Below are 24,411 nucleotides of genomic sequence, written 5' to 3' on the forward strand. Positions count from 1 at the left end.
GGCGTCACAACAAGACGATTTGGAGAATAGAAATCGAAGGAATAACATACGAGTACGCGGCCTTCCAGAAGCGACACGCACGGCTGACCTCCTTCCCACCCTTAGAGGAATCTTCAACGGCCTCATGAAGAAACCTGTGGAGTCCCACATCGAAATTGATCGAGCCCATCGAGCGCTCAGAGCCCGCAGCAATGATCCCAGTAGACCCCGGGACGTAATTTGCCGTATCCATTACTTCGCAGTCAAAGAGGAAATTATGCAGCAAGCAAGAGCTCTTCCTGTTTCCAGATCTCTCGCGGCGAACCCTTTGACAAAGAGCACTTTTGAAACCTTTATTATCGGTTCTCCAGTCCCGGAACATTCCTTATAGATGGGGATTTCCTTTTGCTCTCCATGTAAAATGGGGAAACACGATAGCAAGCCTTGCGGTACCGGAAGAGCTTCCTACTTTTTTACGAGAATTAGAACTGCCGCGGATGTCCCTCCCGGTCTGGGAAGGCTTCCTTCGAGAGCCATCGGGCACGTCGACTTCTACCGCCTCTTGGGATCTGAGGATTGCTCCTGAGCGACCATCATCGCCGAGACCACAGCGCCTGCGTCGCAGACCGGCCACTCTGCCGAGACGACCCCGGGATCGCTGACTCCTCACTCCCGTTTCTGTAGCAGCTTCCAGTGGGTGAATATGCTACGGCCGATGATGTGATTGCAGATTTCTACCAATGTTTCTCTTTCTCCTTAATGTCATTTGCATTCTCCTGTTTCATATGCTACTGTTTGACTTATAGGGTTAGACCTGGTCCTTCGGAGGGAGTAATTGTTCTCTGGTCTAGTCTTCTGTGACCCCCCCATAGGGTTTAAACTAGTTTACTAGTAAAGAATTAGCGCGAGTGCGCTTCACTGATAGATTATCCTGCTGACAGTATCTACTGTCGCTTGTTTTGGTTCCTTTTCCTCACCTCTCCTTTTACCTTGCCCTTTTTCGTTCCATTACTTTACCTTACTATATTTTTAATTTTTTTTTTTTTGTTTATTTTTGAAGAGACAGACGTGGTTAAGGGTGCTCGCTTCTTGACAGGATGACTGATATCAATGTGGCCTCGTTTAATGTACAGGGGTTCAATGTCCCCCAGAAGAGGTCCCAAGTCCTTTATGCAATGCACAAGCAGAAAGTACATATTGTGTGCCTACAAGAAACCCACTTCCACACAGACCATTTTCCTGACATGAAGAACAGATATTATACATCCATGTATCATAGTACTAATCCAGAGGGTAAAACAAAAGGGGTCTCTATTTTTATTCATAAATCTCTCCCCCACAAAGTCCTTCAGGTCCAAACAGATCCCGACGCACGTTTCCTCTTCCTTACCTGTGAGATAGGGGAGCAAATATACACGATTGCGAGTTTATACGCCCCAAATATAAATCAGGTTGCATTTTTAATCAAGACACTAGAAGCACTGCAAGTGTTCAAGAAAGGGAGCTTGCTCTTATGCGGTGACTTTAACATACCTCTTAACACATCCTGGGACACCTCATCTGGGAGATCTAGCATTGCACATAATAAGCTGAATAAAATCAAAAAACTCTTCCATGACATGCAGCTCTGCGATGTATGGAGATTGGCGCACCCGTCGGACAGGGACTACACCTTCTTTTCCCACGTTCATAGCTCTTATAGTAGGATTGATTACATTTTGTCGAACCATAGTTTGCTTCCTCAAATTACCTCGTCACGTATTTGGAATATTTTGTTGTCGGATCATGCACCTGTCTTCTGTGCGATCACCTTACTCCCCACACAGAGGGGTTCTTACACATGGAGGCTCAATGAGTCACTCCTACAAGACTCCTTATGTAAGCTTGATCTTGAAAGAGCAGTGACGCACTTTGAACAGGATTATGCTGATGACTCTACCTCCCCGCCAATTAAATGGGAAGCACTCAAATGCGTGTTGAGAGGGATCCTTATAAAGCATGGAGCGCGACTCAAAAAAGAGGCGAGCGCTAAACTCATCTCCCTACTTGCTGAACTGCACGCGCAGGAAACCCAACATAAACGTACACTGCAGGCAGACGCACTACAAAAATTACTCCTAAAAAGACAGGAAATTCAGCATGTGCTCAATAAAAAATATGCTCGCTTGCGCCAAATATTTTCCCGCTCCATGTATGAATGGGGGAATAAACCCGGAAGAACATTGGCCCTAGCGCTTAAAAACCGGATGTCAGCCTCCTATATCCCTTCGATCAAGGATGAGGTGGGGGTAGCAGTACATACCTCGGAAAAGATAGCCGAAGCTTTCCTACAATATTATAGAGCATTGTACAACCTCCCCGCTCCGACGGAACCCCAGAGCCCGTTTGGGGAATCCCGCTCACTGACGAAGTATGTGCTAGACACAGCTCTTCCCACGTTGGCCACCGCAGATATTGAGCTATTAGAGTCCCCCTTTACATTAGAGGAATTAACGAATGTAATTAAACAGCTGCCAATGGGTAAGAGTCCGGGACCAGACGGGTTCACAGCAGCCTTTTATAAGTCTCTGTCCGACGGGATTTCTCCAACATTGTTACGTTCTTTACAGGTGCTGTCTGGAGGGGCACCGACACCACCTGAGTTTTTACTAGCTCATATCACCGTTATTCCCAAAGAGGGCAAGGATCCACAATTGTGCACTAGCTACCGACCTATCTCCTTGATAAACACAGACGCAAAAATATACGCAAAACTCTTGGCGAATAGGTTGGGAGGTCTGCTGGGGTCCCTAGTCCACCCGGATCAGGTTGGCTTTGTCCCCACCAGAGAGGCCCGAGACAACACTCTGAAATCTTTCTCTCTTATAGACCATGCAAAGCGGACTTCACTCCCCTGCATGTTGCTCTCACTCGATGCTGAGAAGGCCTTTGACCGGGTGGACTGGGGATTTATGTGGAAGACTCTGGAGCAGATTGGAGTAGGCCCATCCATGCTGCAAAGTATAAAAGCGCTTTATTCGGGCCCGCAAGCTAGGGTCAGGATAAACGGTCAGCTATCCTCTACTTTTAAAATAAACAACGGTACCAGACAGGGCTGCCCCCTATCGCCCCTTCTCTATGCCTTAACCATGGAGCACCTTCTACAGGCGATTAGGCGTAACCCGGACATCAGTGGCATACAGGTCGGGGCACATCAAGTCAAATGCTCCGCTTTCGCAGACGATGTACTAGTATACATCACGCAACCTCGTATCTCCCTGCCGGTACTGATGTCCACTATTGAGGAATATAGCCGACATAGCAATTTTAAGATCAACCTCACTAAGAGCACGGCGTTGAACATATCTCTTGATAGCAGCACCTTACAAGACTTGCAGTCCTCTTTTGGCTTTACCTGGCAAACTAGGGCGATTAAATACCTGGGTATAATGATACCCTCGGACATAACGCAAATATATGCCATGAACTATGTTCCCCTCTTACAAACTATAAGACGAGACTTGAACACATGGGAGGGAAAGTGGCTGTCCTGGCTAGGGAGAATCAATGTCTTGAAAATTAATGTATTACCCCGCTTACTATACTTATATCAAACGCTACCCTGTACCCCTCCTAAGACGCTATTTCGAGATTTAAATGTTTGCTTTAAGAAATTTGTCTGGGCTTCGAGAGGGCCAAGGGTGGCACGCCACATCCTGGTACAACGGAAAAATAATGGGGGGTTGGCTTTACCGGATTGCTTCTTCTATTACATGGCTGCAACCTTGGCGAGGTTACTTGACATCGCTCATACCCCATCGGACAAGAGGTGGATACAGTTAGAAGCAGCCCAGACGAAACTACCATTGATCACCCTTCCTTGGGCGCCTAGGCCACCAGGCAGTAGGATGGCATCCAAGTCCTTACCTATGGTAGTAGGGGAGCTATTGCGTACCCTGGACAGGTACCTCGCCAGGACTGGCCTGTTCTCTATAAATGGGCTGTTGACGCCAGTAGTAGGGAACAGGGATTTCGCCCCGGGATTGCAGCCATCCTTTTTGGGTAGAATGGGAGGTGATGGGGGCTTGGGTGTCCCGTTTAAAAATGTGATGGTATCGGGTCAACTAAGACAGTATGAAGATTTGGTCACAGTAGACGCCAGGTCCTTACGGTCGAAGTGGGACTATCTCCAGCAGCAGCACTATTTTAGCAAAAATAAACACTCCCTACATCTGTCCAGGGAATTGACCCCTTTCGAGTCTCTAGTCTCCTCGTCCTCCACAGCGTCGAGGCCGATAGCGCTGGTTTATGCTCTTTTACTGGAAGAGAAGAGGGTATCCAAACCTTCCTATGCCCTGAGTTGGGAAAAAGAACTGGGGGCATCTATTCCACCCGCTGACTGGTCCAGGGCATTTACTTTATGCCATAAATTCTCAATATCATGCAAAGCGCAAGAAACAAATTTTAAAATCTTGTCTCGGTGGTATAAGGTGCCGGCAGTCCTGAATCGGATATACCCGTCTACATCGGATCGGTGTTGGCGCTGTGGACTAGCGAGGGGAACGATGACCCATATATGGTGGGATTGCCCTATCCTTCGCCCATTTTGGGGATCGATACTATCTTTGATCAAGAACATCCTCGACAAAACCTTAGAGGACAGCCCAGAAGTATTGCTCCTATCCATAATACCGGGGGCAACCAAGGGACGGTCCCGCACGTTATTGGGCTACATCCTGGTTGCAGCTAGAACGGTGATCCCCAGACATTGGAAAAGTACTGTTATCCCAACGGTGTCGGAATGGATCAGGGAAATGTCACATATACACGACATGGAAGAGTCGATAGCTATAGTCCACCAGCGCTCTGTCTCTCACTTTCAGACTTGGCAGAAGTGGCATGATTTACCGTACCACTCCAGAGTTTGAGGCGCTTAACTCTTAAACATACGTCTGTCTGGTGCATTTTAGTTTGTTCTTTGTCTTTTTCTTTTCTCTCTCTGTTTTACCCACACCGAAAGGTGCCTATTCCTGCCTACCCCCTAATCCTATGAACAGTAGGTACCTGGATTACTCCTGGTAGTACATTTTAGTAGACTCCACGAGTGTTGTTGGTGATTATAGGATGATTGGTTCTCTGTGAAATAACAGCCTATCAGATGCAATGTTAGGAATATTTGATGAGAACTTGTGATATTTGCTGTATATGCGCCTATGTACTCTTGATAACTTGTTTTACGATATGACAAATTTGAGATATGTATCTACCCCCCTTACTGTGTATTCCCCCTTTTTTTTTCCTTTCTGTATCCCCCTTGCATATGTTATGAAAAACTTTAAAATAAAGAATTTATAAAAAAAAAAAGCCCCGATGTACGCACATAATACACGCCCAGTTGGACTTTTACTTTAAACACGCCCACTTGGACTTTTGCAAGCCTCATTTGCATAAATACAAAAATGGTCATAACTTGGCCAAAAATGCTCGTTTTTTAAAAATAAAAACGTTACTGTAATCTACATTGCAGCGCCTATCTGCTGCAATAGCAGATAGGGGTTGCAAAATCTGTTGACAGAGCCTCTTTAAGGCCCCATGCACAGGACCGTGCCCGTATTTACGTCCCGTAATTATGGGCACAGCCGGCCGCTGACAGCCATCCGCATTTACGGGCTGTGCTCCCATTATAAAGTATACTATCCCATAAATATACGCTAGGGTGTCCGTTGGGCATAGAGATCAATAGGCCCGTAATTACGGACTGTAATTATGGGCGATTTTACGGTCGTGTGCATGGGGCCTTAGTGAATACATCATGAATCATACTTCGTACAAATCCTTCGGGATGTTGTTAAACTGAGGCCTCATGCACACGACCGTATTTTCATCTATCCGTAAATATGGATCCATAGTCCTCCGTAACTTATCCGTATATACAGAAGGGTGTCCGTAAATATGGTCCGTATTGCATACGTATTTGATCCGTATATACGGATCCATAAAAAAAAAGAGGGAGGTTCCAAATGATGTCACCAACATGTTGCATAGCAACGCTTTCGTAAATACGGATGCTTTATAGATGCACGAAAAAATTAAAATATTAGAAGTTAAAAAAAAATACCTTTTCCCATTTTTCCCCAAGCACAATGCAAAAAATAAAATAATTTGGTATCTCTGCGTCCGTAAAAGTCTGATCTATTACAATATACCATTATTTAACTTGCACGGCGAGTTTAAAAATGTAAAACATCAAAATAGTTTTTTGGTCACCTTAGCGCTTAAAAAATAAAATAAAAAAAAGTGATCAAAAAAATCGTATGTACCAAACAATGGTGCCAATAAAACTACAGCTCGTCCCGCAAAAAATAAGCCCTCACGCCGCTCAAATCGATGACAAAAATATAAGAAAATTTTTGGCTCTCAGAATGTGGTGAAACAAATATTTTTTTTCCTATTTTCTGTTGCCTAAAACCTGGGTGCGTCTTATGGTCAGGCGCGTCTTATAGTCCGAAAGATCCTGTCGTTTGTGATTAATTTTTAATTGTAAGATTGCCCCTCTCCTTTATGCCTACATCCTGGGCACCTACATTTGCTGTTTACCCTACACTAACCCTACGTATAGCTCATATCCCCTTGTTTAATTTCAAGATAACATGTAATTAATGTACCGCGTGTATATATCTGTTAGTCACTGCCTTTTTAATGAGACACAGTGCTCACTAATGGAATGTTTAGTAATTACCTAGTACAGAATTACCCAAGAAAAGGATAAGAAATACAATGGGAAACAAAAGGTAAACTGAATAAATTGGAGTATAAGGACTCACAAAATCCTGCCACACCTTGTTCTTTGCCCTGGGCAGAGAGTGAGGTGCCAAAATAGCATGCTTAAACCTTGTTATTTCAAATTTGGAAGTGTTTACATTTTTTACATGCTATGTGGGTGTTCTGTACAGTTCTTTTTTGAGGGAGGGACAATCAGTTTTAAATCCTTTCTGTTAAAAAAAACCTATGTTTTATTCACTATTTATCTATTTAGCTATCTACTTATTTTCTATTATTATCTATCTATCTATCTATCTATCTATCTATCTATCTATCTATCTATCTATCTATCTATCTATCTATCTATCTATCTATCTATCTATCTATCTATCTATCTATCTATCTATCTATCCCCCCTGATACTTTCCCTGATACCTTCCCAGTCACCCTGAGCCCCACGGTAAGTAAGATGAATACATAAATAAGTGAAAAACTAAGGACAAAAAAGGTATAAAAAAACAAGGCACCTAGCTAAATTTTAAATGTGTTAAAACACGCACACACACGCGCACACACGCGCACACACACGCACACACGCGCACACAAGCGCATACACACACACACACACACACACACCAAAGCTAATGAAATCTATCTATCTATATATTTTTCGTAGTCTTTAGATCAGTGATACATTCTCTGTCACTCTGGACCCCAAGGTTTGAAAAAAAATGATGAAAATAAATAAAATAAGCATACACACCTTAAAGTGTAGCTAAACGTTTGACAAACTTCTGACATGTCATAGAGACATGTCAGAAGTTTGGATTGGTGGGGGTCCGAGCACTGAGACCCCCACCAATCGCTAGAACGAAGCAGCTGAAGCGCTCGTGTGAGCAATTACAGTGAAGGAAATAAGTATTTGATCCCTTGCTGATTTTGTACGTTTGCCCACTGTCAAAGACATGAACAGTCTAGATTTTTTTAGGCTAGGTTAATTTTACCAGTGAGAGATAGATTATATAAAAAAAAGAAAAGAAAATCACATTGTCAAAATTATATATATAAATTTGCATTGTGCACAGAGAAATAAGTATTTGATTCCCTACCAACCATTAAGAGTTCTGCCTCCTCCAGACCAGTTACACGCTCCAAATCAACTTGGTGCCTGCATTAAAGACAGCTGTCTTAAATGGTCACCTGTATCAAAGACTCCTGTCCACAGACTCAATTAATCAGTCTGACTCTAACCTCTACAACATGGGCAAGACCAAAGAACTTTCAGGGACAAGATCATAGACCTGCACAAGGCTGGAATGGGCTACAAAACCATAAGTAAGACGCTGGGTGAGAAGGAGACAACTGTTGGTGCAATAGTAAGAAAATGGAAGACATACAAAATGACTGTCAATCGACATCGATCTGGGGCTCCATGCAAAATCTCACCTCACGGGGTATCCTTGATCCTGAGGAAGGTGAGAGCTCAGCCGAAAACTACACGGGGGGAACTTGTTAATGATCTCAAGGCAGCTTGGCCCACAGTCACCAAGAAAACCATTACGCCGTAATGGATTAAAATCCTGCAGTGCCCGCAAGGTCCCCCTGCTCAAGAACACACATGTACAGGCCCGTCTGAAGTTTGCAAATGAACATCTGGATGATTCTGAGAGTGATTGGGAGAAGGTGCTGTGGTCAGATGAGACTAAAATTGAGCTCTTTGGCATTAACTCAACTCGCCGTGTTTGGAGGAAGAGAAATGCTGCCTATGACCCAAAGAACACCGTCCACACTGTCAAGCATGGAGGTGGAAACATTATGTTTTGGGGGTGTTTCTCTGCTAAGGGCACAGGACTACTTCACCGCATCAATGGGAGAATGGATGGAACCATGTACTGTCAAATCCTGAGTGACAACCTCCTTCCCTCCACCAGGACATTAAAAATGGCTCGTGGCTGGGTCTTCCAGCACGACAATTTCCCGAAACATACAGACAAGGTAACAAAGGAGTGGCTCAAAAAGAAGCACATTAAGGTCATGGAGTGGCCTAGCCAGTCTCCAGACCTTAATCCCATCGAAAACTTATGGAGGGAGCTGAAGATCCGAGTTGCCAAGCGACAGCCTCGAAATCTTAATGATTTACAGATGATCTGCAAAGAGGAGTGGGCCAAAATTCCATCTAACATGTGTGCAAACCTCATCATCAACTACAAAAAACGTCTGACTGCTGTGCTTGCCAACAAGGGTTTTGCCACCAATTACTAAGTCTTGTTTGCCAAAGGGATCAAATACTTATTTCTCTGTGCACAATGCAAATAAATATATATAATTTTGACTATGTGATTTTCCTTTTTTTTTTTTATATATAATCTATCTCTCACTGGTAAAATTAACCTAGCCTAAAAATTCTAGACTGTTCATGTCTTTGACAGTGGGCAAACTTACAAAATCAGCAAGGGATCAAATACTTATTTCCTTCACTGTAGCTGCATCCTGTCTATTGGAGTGCAGATTTTGTTGGATTGATTTCTGGGCGCTACATCGCATTTGCAAAGCCCCTGTGGGACCAAAACAGTGGAAACCCCACAGAAGTGACCCCATTTTGGAAACTACAGCATGTTAACCCCGAAGGTGTTTTGCAGAAATTAGTGTGCACTCGATGTTGCAGAGTGAAAATGGGAATTTTTCCATAGACATACCAATATATGGTGACCAGCTTGTGCCACCATAATAAGACAGCTCTCTAATTATTATGCTGTGTTTCCTGGTTTTAGAAATACCCTACATGTCGCCCTAAGGGCATGGCCAGGCGTGGTGGAATTGCTCTGGAATTCCGCTGCGGACAGTCCGCTGAGGTAATCCGCAGCAGACATTTTCTCCATTGCTTTCCACTGCTTTTTAGTAAGGTTCATTGCTGGGGTGCCGATGAGCTGCAAACCGCTTAAAGGAACAGTGTCATCACAAATTATTTTTTTATATGTTAAAGATGTTAGTGCTTTATTAAAAACGTTTATATTTATTTGTGTGTTTGTGTTTTACTTTTTCTTATTTTTACACTTTTTCTTCCCTATGGGGGCTACCATTTTTTGTTCCATTTCTGTATGTGTCGATTAACGACACATACAGACATGGAATACGGCAGCCACAGTCCCATAGGGACTGCGAACGGCTCCCGTCCCATTCACTTGTGTGTACGGCGTCTGTGTGGGAACTGCGCATGCGCCGCTCCCACACAGTCCAATTTGAAATTGGCGCCGTCCGGCGCCATTTTCCTGTGGACCGGAAGTCGCGGCCGGACAGTAATATTACTACTTCCGGTCGCGGCTTCCGGACTTGTGCACTTGGACCAGCGGCAGCAGACGGTGCGGACGGGCCGGAGGGAGCCGCGGCTGCAGGAGCAGGTAAGAGATTTCAATGTATGTTCGTGTTTGTGTGTGTTTACTACTGTATGTAAACCTACTACACTGTGTGTTAGCTCAAAAAATGGCGACACACAGTGTAGGAGGTTACACCGTTCAAACCCCTCGTTTATCCCGGCACTAGCCAGGATAAAGGAGGGGGGGATGCTGAGAGCTCACTAGAGCGAGGGCTTTTTACCCAATTTTGCAATGCTGCAATTTTGGGAATAGCTCCATCTAGTGACCAGAAATGGGAAATATTATAAATTAGAATTAATTTATAATATTTCCTGACTCGTGAAAAAAATAAAAAAAATTTGAACAATGTTTAATCACCCACACACTAAATGTTTAATTAAAAAAAAACAAACATGTTTTTCTGGCAACACATTCCCTTTAAATGCAGCGATCGCTTTTGACCACTGCATTTAAGGGGTTAATGGCGGGGATCGAAGCTAACTTCGGTCCCCGCCATTACAGCAGGGTGTCAGCTGTAACATTCAACTGACACCCGGGGATGGTGGCACCGACTCAGCTTCTGAGCCGGTGACCACCATTTGTCGAATGGATACGGCAAAATGCGGGTAGCACTAGCTTTCCATGACATATCCATACGACAAATGTCGGGATGGGGTTAAAGCTAGTTCATACTCTCATTGCCCATTCTGCGCGGAACAGATGCATATTCATCGCCACTCCTGCTGTAAATTATCCACATTAAATATAATCCTCTTCTTTTTTCCCATTGTTTATGCATATGTTTTCATTACTTGTCATTTTACTTGTTTGTTACTTCCCCAATTGTAAAGTGCTGTGGAATACGTGGGCGCTATGTAAGTAAAGATTATTATCTATGTCATCCTTCGCCTATGAAAGGTTGGCCCCCATCACCTAGTGGCAGAAAACTGAAACAGCAGCATAAGTAGCAACAGTTAAAGGTATGGATATTAGCGACATATATCAGAGAATCCACATAATAGTGCTAAATAGCAAAAAGCCACCACTTGATGTTGCCCCACAAAAAGGAACAATGTTCTTACACCTGAGTGGGCTCCTTAACCTCTTTGCCCCGTAGCTGTTGCTGTGGCTGCCACGGGTACAGTATTTGTGTCACTTTTTGAGGCAGATTTTTTTAGTCTTTGTTTTGGTTGGGAACCTTATTCATCTGTAAAATACTGAGAAAGCGCAAAAAAAAACAAAACACAGAGTCGGGTGGCGCTGTATTTTTTATGTTGGTAATTGATTTTAACACGAGTTTCAAGAGCAGAATCCTCCTAAAATAGAGCATAACGCTTTTTTTTCAGCGAGCAAAAATAATCTATCCTAAAAAAAAAAATGCCTCTAATTCCCTTAGAAATCAATGCGAGGCAGATTTGTGGCATTTTTTTTTAATGCTGATTCCAACACAGAAAAACCCATCAAAATTAGCATAAAAAAATAAACATACCCTAAAGCTTATAAGACATTGTTTCCATTCTTGCACTCTAAGAAAGTTCCCCCCATTCCGCTAAAAACAAAAAGAGGATAGACTATAGAATAAGAAGAAAAACACTTGCTCTTTAATGCTTTGCTACAGGTGAAATTTGGCTCTGGTCACAAATAAATTACGGTAACTAGACTTGAAGGAGGTTAATACATGATAAAGTTTTTCATATTTACTAAAAAAAAAAGACATGTCAAGAGAGGTCACAGGTGCTCGTAAACGTATCTCTAAAATAGTGTTGTACTGAAACTTTGGATGAACGGGCAAATGTAGCAGAGCTGTTAGGTAATATATTAGGTGAGGGCATGGAGCTTAAGTCATCTCTGTAAAAGTTTGTCAAGACGATCTTAGAAGGAATTTTTTTTCCATCTAGTTGCCATGATTTCATTAGCTACTTCATAAGAAAGCAGCTAAAGAGTGAAGTTATGGAAAATTACACATGCTCTAAAGGTTACTAAAAAAAGCTGTGAGTGTATTTCCATGAATATGTGTCATAGAAAATTAGCTTCAGTCCTATTAAAATTGTCATATACAATAGAACCCTGAATTGACAAATTAGAATTTGTTTCTCAGGCTCCAGTGTGACCCTTTCCTGATGCGGGAGGGGAAATGCAGTTCTTATAAAAATAACTTTTATTATGGAATGGATTGTGCTATGTTTAAGATGTAAACGGTAAAGTATTATATAAGTATTATACACTGTTGTGGAAGTCAGTGGCTCAAACTATATTAGACTGAAATTTAGACGAGAAATCCAACAGACACTCATGCCAGGAACTTTATCCAGCATCCTAATCAGGAGATTTCATACCGATATATATCAACAGAGGAGAAATAACACACAGACACTGCTCATATGCTCAAAATACTCCTCTCAGAGTTTATTGCCAAACTCAATTACAATAATATCATTCAAAAGGGGTGCAGGCTTGAGGTTAACCAATAAGAGGCAATGTGAGAATAACTTTGCTCAGCCAATAGTGTCAGGGATCATTACCATGTATATTGTTTGGAAAATATTATCCTTACATATATATATATATATATATATATATATATATATATATATATATATATATATATATATATATTCAGTATATTACATAAAGAGATTGGATTCATGGAGCACAAAGAGCCTGCATAACACGCCTATGGAAGACACCGCCCCCTGGAATGCAAAGAGGAGTGTGCAGAAGAATGTACAGGAGAACTTACAGCTGAGGAGCCAATGGGACTTAAGCAAGTCCCACATCTCTAGGGAGGGGCATGTGTCTTTTCTCTGTGTGTTTCTTTGTTCTTAATAAAGGGCAGTTCTCTACTTGTCTGATCAAGGGAAAGCTGTGTACCAACACCTTTGGCTGGTTTACTTCGTTCCAGGCATGCCTTCAGCTTTGAATTGACAGAGTTGGTTATTCGGTGTGAAATAACAGGGAGAAGGGAGTTACCCTGATATACGGACCTGACAATAGCAGACCATAAGAATATTTCAAATACATAATTATAATTCTTCATTAAAATGCTGACATCAGGTAACATCTGGAAACAAGCATACAATAGATTTGTGTTCGATGTTCTTTCCCATTAGGGAGTTTGTTACGATAACGACAAATAGTTGCACTTTATGTCAGGGCGTTTAGCCAACCCGCTAGCCATGGATGCATGAAGACCACAGGATGAACACATAGAGATAACACATTTCTTTGAGACTTCAGCAGAACTATGTAGAGGAAAGGTCATTAACATAATGAAGAATAAATATCTTCGTAATTCGGCATCCTGCTTGATAATTCATTATGTGATTTAATACAGAGAATATAAGCAAATAGACCATCCTTCACAACACATCGTAGGCAGGGGCACTTTTAGCCATTTTATCCATTGAGGTAAAAACAGAAATTGGTGTCCCCACCCTATTTGGAAGTGGGAAGAATGCAGCAATGCAGACCTAGCCCCATGAATGGTGCATCCCGGAATGTCTGGCAAAAGGGGGCAGCACACGATGCCACAGAGCGAGCTGCATAGGTACCCTAACTAATGCCACTAATCTCAAATATAATTGAGGTCAGTAAATGAAAGGGTTTGCGAGAGCACAAATATTCTGGGAAAGGAACTGCATAGGCCACTGCACAATGTGCATCTACCAGTGCCATATAGTAGAGAACATTAAGGCCGGGTTTTGACAGGACGGATACACTGTGTAAAAAACACGCAGCGTATCTGACCTGGTACCCGTAGTACAATCTGTCCGAAAACCGCACCACATTGTGGTGCGTTTTTTCAGATGGAATTTCCGCTGCGGAAAGCAGCGGTTAAGATCACTCATACTTATGTAGGCCGTTGTTATGGCAACGCGTCCCTCCTGCGCAGCCTCCCTGGATGATGCTGCAGCCCATGTGACTGCTTCAGCCTGTGATTGGCTGCAGCGGTGGTCACATGGGATGTAACGTCATCCCAGGAGGCCGGCCTCTGACGTCACCCAGGCCGCCCTCCTGGGATGACGTATCATCCCATGTGACCACCGCTGCCGCCTGTGATTGGCTGCAGCGGTCACAAGGGATGCATCATCATCTCATGAGGCCGGACTGTAGGAAGAAAGAGGGCGTTCTGGGTAATTATAATTTTTTTTCCGTAGTTTGCGATTTTTGCTGCGTAATTGCTGCGTATACGCCACAAAAGTCACAATACTTGGCTTTCTGTTGCAGGTTTTGAATCCCCATTGAATTTCATGGGGTAAAATCCACAATAGAAAATCAACAAAAGCTTAATTTAAACAAATTTAATTCCGCACTGCAGGTCAATTTATTAACGTTTAACCTGTAGATTTTTTTCCACAGCATTGGCTTGAGATTTTCTGAATATCATCCACTTTGCTGCTACTGTAAATTTCCGCACACAATTCTGTTGTGGAAATTCCGCAGCGTTTACACTACGTGTGAACTCGGCCTAAGGCTACATGCACACGTTGCATAATTTGATGTGGGGAAATATAAACGCAGTTAGGCACCCTGCACAAGCCACAGATTTTGTTGCAGATTTTGTGCTTGCTGCAGAAACAACTCCATTGAGATGAATGGAACGGATTTTTAGTTGCAGAGATTTCTGCAGTAAAATCTGCAGCGTGTGCAGAGGGCCAGAAAAGCAGGTAATTTCTCAGCTAAAATCCACACTTAATATTGCATTTTCTTTAAAGCGTTTTTAAATGCGGAATTTAACGTTTGATGCGGAAATAGGTGCAGATTTTATGCTGCGTATTTTGGTGTTTTTTCTTTTAGAAGCTTGTAAGATACAATTCTGAGACGGAAATCAAGATAAATTAAAATACTGCGGATTCTAAAATCTAAAAATGTGTGGATGACATTACTTGAAAATCTAATTAACTTAGCTGGTACTGTATTTTGCTGCGGTTTAACCACAGTAATAGTCGAGCGGCAAATCTGCACCTAATAGGCATTGTGTGTATGTGGCCTAAAGGGTTTTTTCCAAGTCCTCAAAAAGATTGCCATTCAGCTCAATATTTGTAAAATAATTAGTAATACACTTACCTTTTAGGATCATTCTTATGTCCCTAGTGCCATGGTCCTCTGTCTTGCTTATTTGGGCAGTGCAAAAACATGTCATTCTGTAAACTTGAACAGGGAAGCCATTGTTGGCTGTATCAGTGTCATTCTATCCATCTTGAGGTCATCTGTTTGTAGGTATTAGTACCATTTATCGATGTACATGTGCCACTAAAACGACAAGGTTGTGTGCATGAGGCCTTATAGTGGAGAAGGGGTATTCTTTTTTGTGCCAATGCTAGGTTTATGCCAAAGATTGCAGTTTGCAAGATAATCAAGTCTTGTCTGATCAGACCATAGAACCTTTCAGAATCTCATATATGAATTTCTTAGTAGCCTGGCGAAGTCTGTATTGTAGCATTTATTTTTATGGGCTATATTCCAGCTCTTTGCTTTCACCTACAGTATATAACTTTTATACAGCTGCAAAAAACAGATCCGCAAAACACAGACCGCACATGAATGGCTTCCGTGTGCGTTCTATTTTTTTAATGGACCAGTGAATAGAATGTGCGAGACAGATCCGCAAAAAACTGACAGGAACAGGTCCTGCTCCACAGGATAGGTCATCAGTATATGATCGGTGGTGGTCGAACACCTGGACCCCGCACCGATCAACTGTTCCAGCTGCCTGCCTCCGGATATTATGCAGAGGCTGGTGTCGGAAGCAGATGGCTCCATACAGTGTTTAGCAGCCGTGCTGCAGTACTGCAACTCTGCTCCTATTCACTTGAATAGGAGAGGTACTGCAGCACAGTCGCTATACCATAACCGTAGCAATCTTCTTCAGGCACAAACATCTGGTGCCCAGAGACAGCCAGAACAGCTGATCGATGAGGGTTCCATGTGTCGGACCCCCACAATCATATACTGATGACCTATCCTATGAAAAAGGTCATCAGTATGAAAAACCGCCCTGCGCCTGGAAACCCCTTTAAATAAACAGGAGGCAAAGGAACCTGATAAGTGGAGAATGAGGCATTTTTCTCTAAGATATATTAAAAAGTTTCTTATCTTCGCTTGTACTTTTGATTTATGCAAAGTTATTTTATCATTGGAGGTACAATTTAACGTTAAAAAAGTATGCCACTATAAAAGTGTGCTATTCTCAGGATAGTCCATCAATAGCTGATGTGGCCCCCTTCCCTGGTAGTGCCACACAGCCCCCCTCCTTGGTAGTGCCACACAGATCCCTCGCTGGAAGTGCCACCCAACCCCCTCCCCTTAGGTAGCGCCTTTGGGACTCACTCTAGGAGTGGAATCCCCAGCTAGAGCATTGTCGAAGCTCTGGCCTGGCATTCTGCTCCTGGAGAAGCCCCTTACATCACGGTCTTTATATGGGTAGTGACATCAGGGGCTCCTGTTGGAGAGGAATCCATGGCCAGAGCGTCTGGAATGCTCTGGCTGGGGATTTCACTCCTAGAGGGAGCCCCAAAGGCGCTACCTACAAGGAGGGGGGTTTTGTGGCACTACGAGCGAGGGGGGCTGTGTGGCACTACCAAGGAGGGGGGTTGTGTGGCAATACCAGAGAGGGGGACTGTGTGGCACTACCAGGGAGGGGGCTGTGTGGCATTACCAAGGAGGGGGGTTGTGTGGCAATACCAGAGAGGGGGACTGTGTGGCACTACCAGGGAGGGGGCTGTGTGGCATTACCAGGGAGGGGGACTGGGTGGCACTACCAGGGAGGGGGGCTGTGGCACTATAAGGGAGGAGGACTGTGTGGCACTACCTGGGCAGGGATCTGTGTGGCACTACCTAAGAGGGGGTCTGTGTGGCACTACCTGGGAGGGGGCTGTGTGGCACTACCTGTGAGCTGGGGGCTGTGTGGCAGTACCTACGAGGAGGGGCTTTGTTGCACTACCTACAAGAGGACTGTGTGGCAAAATCTAAAGGGGGCACTGTGGCACTATCTACAAAGGGCACTGTGGCATTATCTATAGAGGGCACTGTGGCATTATCTACAGAGGGCGCTGTGGTATTATCTACAGAGGGCACTGTGGCTATATCTACAGAGGGCACTGTGGCAGTATCTACAGAGTGCACTGTGGCACTATCTGAAAAGGGGCTGCCCAATCTTAACATACTGGTGTCTGCTAAACACTGCCAACTGAGCAGCCAGACTGCATTTAGCGACACTTAAACTGGAAAACAGGATTGTTAAAATAAGCACGTAGAGTAAACTCGCAAATTTACGGTAAGCGCTATTATTATAGTAATGTAGTATTGTTATAGTAATGTAGTATTATAGTAATGTAGTATTGTTATAGTAATGTAGTATTATTATAGTAATGTAGTATTGTTATAGTAATATAGTATTATTATAGTAATATAGTGTTATAGTAATGTAGTATTATTATAGTAATGTAGTTTTGTTATAGTAGTTCAAATAACTAATGATTAACAATAATTTGTATTGTATCAAATTTGAAAGTAATGCGGCCCCTCAACGTCACATTTTTTCCATGTGCGGCCCATTTACCCGGCCGAGTTTGAGACCCCTGCATTAGATAGTGAGGTCAGCTGTAATGTACAGCTGACACACGTGGAGCAGGCTGAGCCCATGGAATGTGCTCCATAATGACGTTCATGTACGTAGGAAAGGGTTTAAAGTAGAGGGTGAAATCAAGGTTTGGTTCGTGTGTTGTTTTGCAGTATGGTTTTTGTTGAATAAACTCATCATGACCAATCTGTCTACGAATCCTATCCATTTCTATGGGACTCAAACTAATGTCAAAGTACAATATTTGTCATGATTATTGACCAGTGTCAGGAATTAGTGCTGTGGCGTCCAGAGGTAAAGAGGACCTGGGAAAGAGGAGTGTGGTCTGGTCAGGAGTCTCTATTTATTTGGGGGTGTGGTCTTATGGCTTAATTTATTGGGTGGGGCACGGTTCTGGTCTAAGGTCTCCATTTATTTAGCAATCTGGTCTAGGGTCACAATTAATTTTGGGGTCTGGTCTAGGGTGTGTTTATTTAAGGGTTTTGTGTGGGTACTTATTTATTTAGGGGGTCTAATCTGGGGTCTGTATCAATGTTGGAATCTGGTCTGGGGTATGTATTTAGTTTGGGGTTTGATCTGGGGTCTGCATTGGTTTTGGGATCTGGCCTGGTGTCTCTATTTATTCAGGTGTCTGGTATGAGATCTGAATGAATTTTGGAGCCTCGTCTGATGTCTATATTAATCTTAGGGTCTTGCCTCGTGGTCTGTATTAATTTATAGGTCTGGTCTGGGGTTTGATGCCTCCCCTGCCCCCATTCTACATTTTCTACATATGTGGCTGATAGCTGATAGTTTGTGTGGTACCATTGGTTGTGTTCTTTCCACCCCCCCCCCCCCTAGATTCTATTCCTGAATCAGCCCTTGAGAGTAGAACATAACAGCAAAACGGCAGCCAGTCAGCAGAGCCTAAAGACTAGAAGAGCAGGCCTGTGTGGACCAGGGTACAGAGAGGGAGAGCTTTACATGAAGACGTTCAGCTTCTGTGCATTTGCTTCTCTCCTCCTCAGACTTCACATATTATTAGCTATGAGGAGGAGGACGGTACATGGCTACTGGAGCTTTGCGTCAATTTGGACAGAGAGGGAATGGGAATCTGTCGGTTGTTAGAGGACTGTGGCAGCAGGAAGCAACTCCGGGACCCCCCCAAGTAATATTTTGGGGTGCACCCCTGTGTGGAACTTGTCACACATCACTTGTAGATTTGCGCCATTTTTCATCCATCGACTTGAATGGATAAAAGTTAAATTGCAATGAAAGCCACAAAGCAATACTTTGCATTACGTTGCGCAGAAAATCAGTAGATATGACAATCTCTGTATAGCGCTGCAGAATATGTTGGCACTATATGAATGAATAAAATAAATAAAAATAATAAAAAACACATCTGAGTCTGCATTTACACTACATGTCATTTAAACAAAACAAATGCAGAAATAATGGTTCACATGTACCAGTTCTATAGTGGCTTTGCCGCCACATGTGGCCTTACCCTTACATTGCAGATTTTTTGTGTGAACATAGATTTAGCCTTGATTCTCCTGACAACGTGACTACAAAATGTGTGTTGGCGCAAAGGTTGGTGATTTTGATCTCTGCCACTTGGATTAGTATACTAGGTAGTGCAGATTATTTAGATTATTATTGTAATAGACTATGTCTATTAACAGTTACATATTGTAGGAGTCTTTTGTAATTCAACAAACCTTAATTTTATGCATTATTATATACAGTATATATTAATATTGTTACTACTGAACTATGTGTTTTTCTATAGCATGCCCTTCTTATTTTTTTTCGCATTGAAAAACCTACATTTTAATGTTTTATATACACTATGTGGACAAAAGTATTGGGGCACATTTCTTAACACTTTAAAGGCCCACACATTTTTTGTTTTTACGGTTTTAGTTTTTTACTCTCTGCCTTCCAAGAGCCATAACTTTTTTTTATTAGCGGTGTGAGGGCTTATTTTTTGTGTGTGTTTGTGTGTGTGGGGGGATGTTATAGTTTATATTGGTACCATTTAAAGTACCATATAATGTACTGGGAAAAATTCTTTGTGGGGTGGAATTGGAAAAAACGGCAATTCCCCCATTGTTTTTTGGGTTTTGTTTTTACGGTTTTCTACCAAATTTATGTATTTTTTTATATTTTTTACTACTTTTACAAAGGAAAAACTATTTGTTAAAAACAAAAAATGTTTTGTGTCACCACATTCTGAGAGGCGTAACTTTTACATTTTTTTGTCGATTGAGCGATATGAGGGCTTATTTTTTTGCGGGATGAGCTGTAGTTTTTATTGGTACTATTTTATGGTACATTCGATTTTTTGATGACTTTTATGACCAATAAAACAACGATTCTGGTGCTTTCATTTTTTACGCCGTTCACCATGCGAGTTAAATAACGGTATATTGTGAAAGTTCGGACTTTTACGGATGCAGCGATACCAAATTTGGTTTATTTTTCTATTTTTTACATTGTGCTTGGGGAAAAATGGGAAAAGGTTTTTTTTTAATAATTTTTTTACACTCCTGAAAAATTTATTAAACTTTCATTCACACTTTTTATTAGTCACCTAGGGTTACATAGTTACACAGTTACATAGTTTGTACGGTTGAAAAAAAAGACACATGTCCATCAAGTTCAACCAAGGGATTTTTTTGTTCTAGGAAATGTTCTAAGCCTTTTTTAAAGCCATCTACTGTCCCTGCTGTGACGGCTCCTGCGGTGACTATTCCATAAATTCACCGTTCTCACAGTAAAGAAGGCTTGTCACCTCTGCAGGTTGAACCTTTTATTTTCCAGACGGAGGGAGTGCCCCCTTGTTTTTTGAGGGGGTTTTACAAACAGGATTTCACCATATTTTTTGTATGTGCCATTAATATATTTACATAAGTTAATCATATCCCCCCTTAGTGGTCTTTTTTCAAGGCTAAATAGGTTTAGTTCTTTTAATCATTCCTCATAACTTAGATTCTCCATGTCCCTTATTAGCTTTGTTGCTCTTCTTTGTATTTTTTCCAACTCCAGGGCATCCTTTCTATGAACTGGAGCCCAGAACTGAACTGCATATTCTAGATGAGGCCTCACTAATGCTTTGTAAAGTGGTAATATTACATCCCTGTCCCGCGAGTCCATGCCTCTTTTAATACACGACAATATCTTGCTGGCCTTTGAAGCAGCTGATTGACATTGCATGCTGTTATTTAGTTTATGATTTACAAGTACACCCAGATTCTTCTCAACAAGTGACTCCCCCAGTGTAGCTCCCCATGGGACATATGACGCATGCAGGTTTTTCGTAGGTGCATAACTTTACATTTATCTACATTAAACTTCATTTGCCAAGTGGACCCCAAAACACTCAGTTTGTTTAAATCCGCTTGCAATTCACGAACATCTTCCATAGACTGAATATTACAATATAGCTTGGTGTCATCTGCAAAAATAGAAATAGTGCTATTAATCCCATCCTCTATATCATTAATAAATAAGTTGAATAATAGTGGTCCCAGCACTGAACCCTGGGGTACACCACTTATAACCGGGGACCATTCAGAGTAGGAATCATTTACCACAACTCCATGGATACGGTCCTTGAGCCAATTCTCAATCCAATTACAAACTATACTTTCTAAACCTATAGTCCTTAATTTAATCTATGAGGGACAGTGTCAAATGCCTTTGCAAAGTCCCAAAACACTATATCCACAGTGGCCCCTCTGTCTAGGCTTCTGCTCACCTCTTCATAAAAACAAATCATGTTGCTTTGACAGCTTCTGTCCTTAGTAAAACCGTGCTGGCTGTCACTTATAATAATATTTATTGTCACATAATTCTGTATATAGTCCCTCAAACATTTTCCCCACAATGGATGTTAAGCTTACTGGTCTATAACTACCCAGAGAAGACCTAGAGCCCTTTTTGAAAATAGGCACAGCATATGCCATGCGCCAGTCCCTTGGCACTATACCAGTCACTAGAGAATCACTGAATATTATGAAGAAGGGGACAGAAATAACTGAACTAAGGTCCTTCAGAACTCTAGGGTGTAACCCATCTGGCCCCGGGGCCTTGTGTACATTTATTTAATTTAATTTAGCTTGCACCATATCTACATTCATCCAATTCAGTATATCAACTGATATATTAACAGCACTGGCACCAGCTACATCAGCTGCTCTTTCTTCTGTTGTATATACAGAGCTGAAGAACCCATTTAGTAACTCTGCCTTCTCTTGATCCCCTGTGACCAACTCCCCATTACCACTATCTAGGGTCTAATGGGCAGTCAGAGGGAGCCACCCCCTTCCTTCTAATGGTCACTATTGACCACTGCATTTAACTAGTTAAACAGCCAGGACCAGAGCGATCTCTGTTCCCGGCAGTTGGAGCAGTGTGTCAGCTGTGATGCACAACTGACACCTGCAGCATAAGGAGCGGGCTCAGCATGTGAGCCCGCTCCAAACTCCACACCCCGCTCCATGACTTACAGTTTCATCATAGGGTGGGAAAGGGTTATTCATTGAATTCAGGTGTTTCATTCCGTTCCATTACCACAGGTGTATAAAATCCAGCACCTAGCCATGCAGTCTGCCTTTACAGAAATTTGTGAAAGAATGGGTCGTTCTAAAGAGCTCTCTGAATTCCAGCGTGGTACTGTAATAGGAGGCCACCATTGTAGCAAGTCAGTTCATGAAATTTCTTCCCTCCTAGATATTCCACGATCAACTGTGAGTGATATTATTGCAAAGTGGAAGCGTTTATGAACCACAGCAACTCAGCCACAAAGTGGTAGACCACATAAAGTTACAGAGCGTGGTTGTAATTTGCTGTTGCGCGTTAAAGTCGCCGGCGCTCTGCTGATTTAATAACTGTAGAATTCCACACCTCCTCTGGCATTAACATCAGCAGAGAACTGTGCACCGGCAGCATCATGTCATGGTTTTCCATTACCAACCAGCCTCAAGCAAGCCTTACATCATCAAGCACAATGCCAAGTGTCAAAGGCAGTTGTGTAAAGCACGCCGCTACTGGACTCTGGAAAAGTGAAAACATGTTCTGTGGAGTGACAGATCACTCTTTTCTATCTAGCAATCTGATGGACGACTCTGGGTTTGGCAAATGCCTGGAGAACGTTACCTGACATTGTCATTGTGGCAACTCTAAAGTTTGGTGAAGGAGGGATAATACTATGGAGCTGTTTATCCGGGGTTGGTGTAGGCCCCTTAGTTCCAATGGAGGAAGATCTTAATACTTCAGCATACCAAGACATTTTGGGCAATTATATGCTTCCAGATTTGTGGGTACAATGTGGGGAAGGCCCTTTTCTATTGCAATATGACTGTTCCCCAGTGCACAAAGCAAGGTCTATAAAGACATGGTTGGGTGAGTTTGGTGTGGAAGAACTTGACTGGCCCGCACAGAGCCATGAACACCTTTGGTATGGACTAGAACGAAGATTGCGAGCTAGGCCCTTTTGTCAGTGTCTGACCTCACAAATGCTCTTCTGGATGAATGGGCAAAAATTCCCACAGACACACGACACACGCCAAAATCATGTAGAAAGCCTTCCCAGAAGAGTGGAAGTAGTTTTAGCTGCAAAGAGGGGACCAACTCCATATTAATGCCTATGGATTTTAAAAAAGCTCTTATAGGTGTAAAGTGTAGGTGTCCCAATACTTTTGTCCATATAGTGTATATATGTCTTGATCCATAACACAATAGAATACATTACATTATGGCTAGGAAGTGAAAACTTTGCCATTTTCGCTCTCTAGTGTTGAGGTCAGTCCCTGTACGCTCCGGATGTATAGTAGATCTATTATAAGATCTATTATAAGATCCTCTGAAATGTCAGATTTCTGCATGTTCCAGAATGATCATTCAGTAGTAGTTGAACATAAACAATACTGCTAGGCAACATGGGTAAGCATTCAGGAAAGAGCATTTCTGTTGGGCAGTCTAGTAAAATGAGATGTGTTGATTTATGAGAGAGCTTGCAAATTTTAGGAACCGATTACATTGTAAAATGTATGAGTTTATAGAAGTGTAGCACAGGCAATGGTATGATGTGTATATAGAATAAACTGGTTTTCGCTACAGATTCCTATGTATACAACTATAATTCAGTATTCTTTTATTTCTCCTCTTGTCAATCTGTAATGTGGGCACTGGTGGATTAAGGCCAATGTTTGCAGGGTAGCCACAGAAGGATAGAACAGTCTCTTTACTTAGGTCAGTGTTGCACTCAGACATGACCGCAGCAGATAGAAACACAACACTTCTCAGAATGAAAGAGAGGCCCAGTCTCTTTAACCTTGGTTCAGGCAATGATAGCTGGCTCACCGCTCCGCTGTAGTAGACTCTAGTACACTCCTCTCTGATAGAGGGGTACGTCCTCTTTAAATGCAGATCCTTGCTTGACCTTCAGGCTTATCCAAATTTGCTTGCAGGGAGGCTCCTGCCACTGTCATAAGCCAATCACATGCTGTCTCTCACAGAGAGGCCACTGCCTGTCACCCAATCGACAGTCAAATACACATGCAGGACGGCTCCCACCACTGTCACCCTTTTCCATTGATCCGGACCCTCTCCAATACTCAAGGCTCTCACGCAACACTGGTGCGACCTGGCACCACACTGCAAAAGCTTTGCTGTCAATGGGCCAAAGCCAACGCACTGATACCCATTAGGTGGGAACTACCTCCTTATAAATGCTAAGCGCTGCCTCCAGCGTGGGGATGCAGTGTA

Source organism: Rhinoderma darwinii, chromosome 2 (assembly GCF_050947455.1).
Source record: "Rhinoderma darwinii isolate aRhiDar2 chromosome 2, aRhiDar2.hap1, whole genome shotgun sequence".
NCBI lineage: Eukaryota > Metazoa > Chordata > Amphibia > Anura > Rhinodermatidae > Rhinoderma > Rhinoderma darwinii.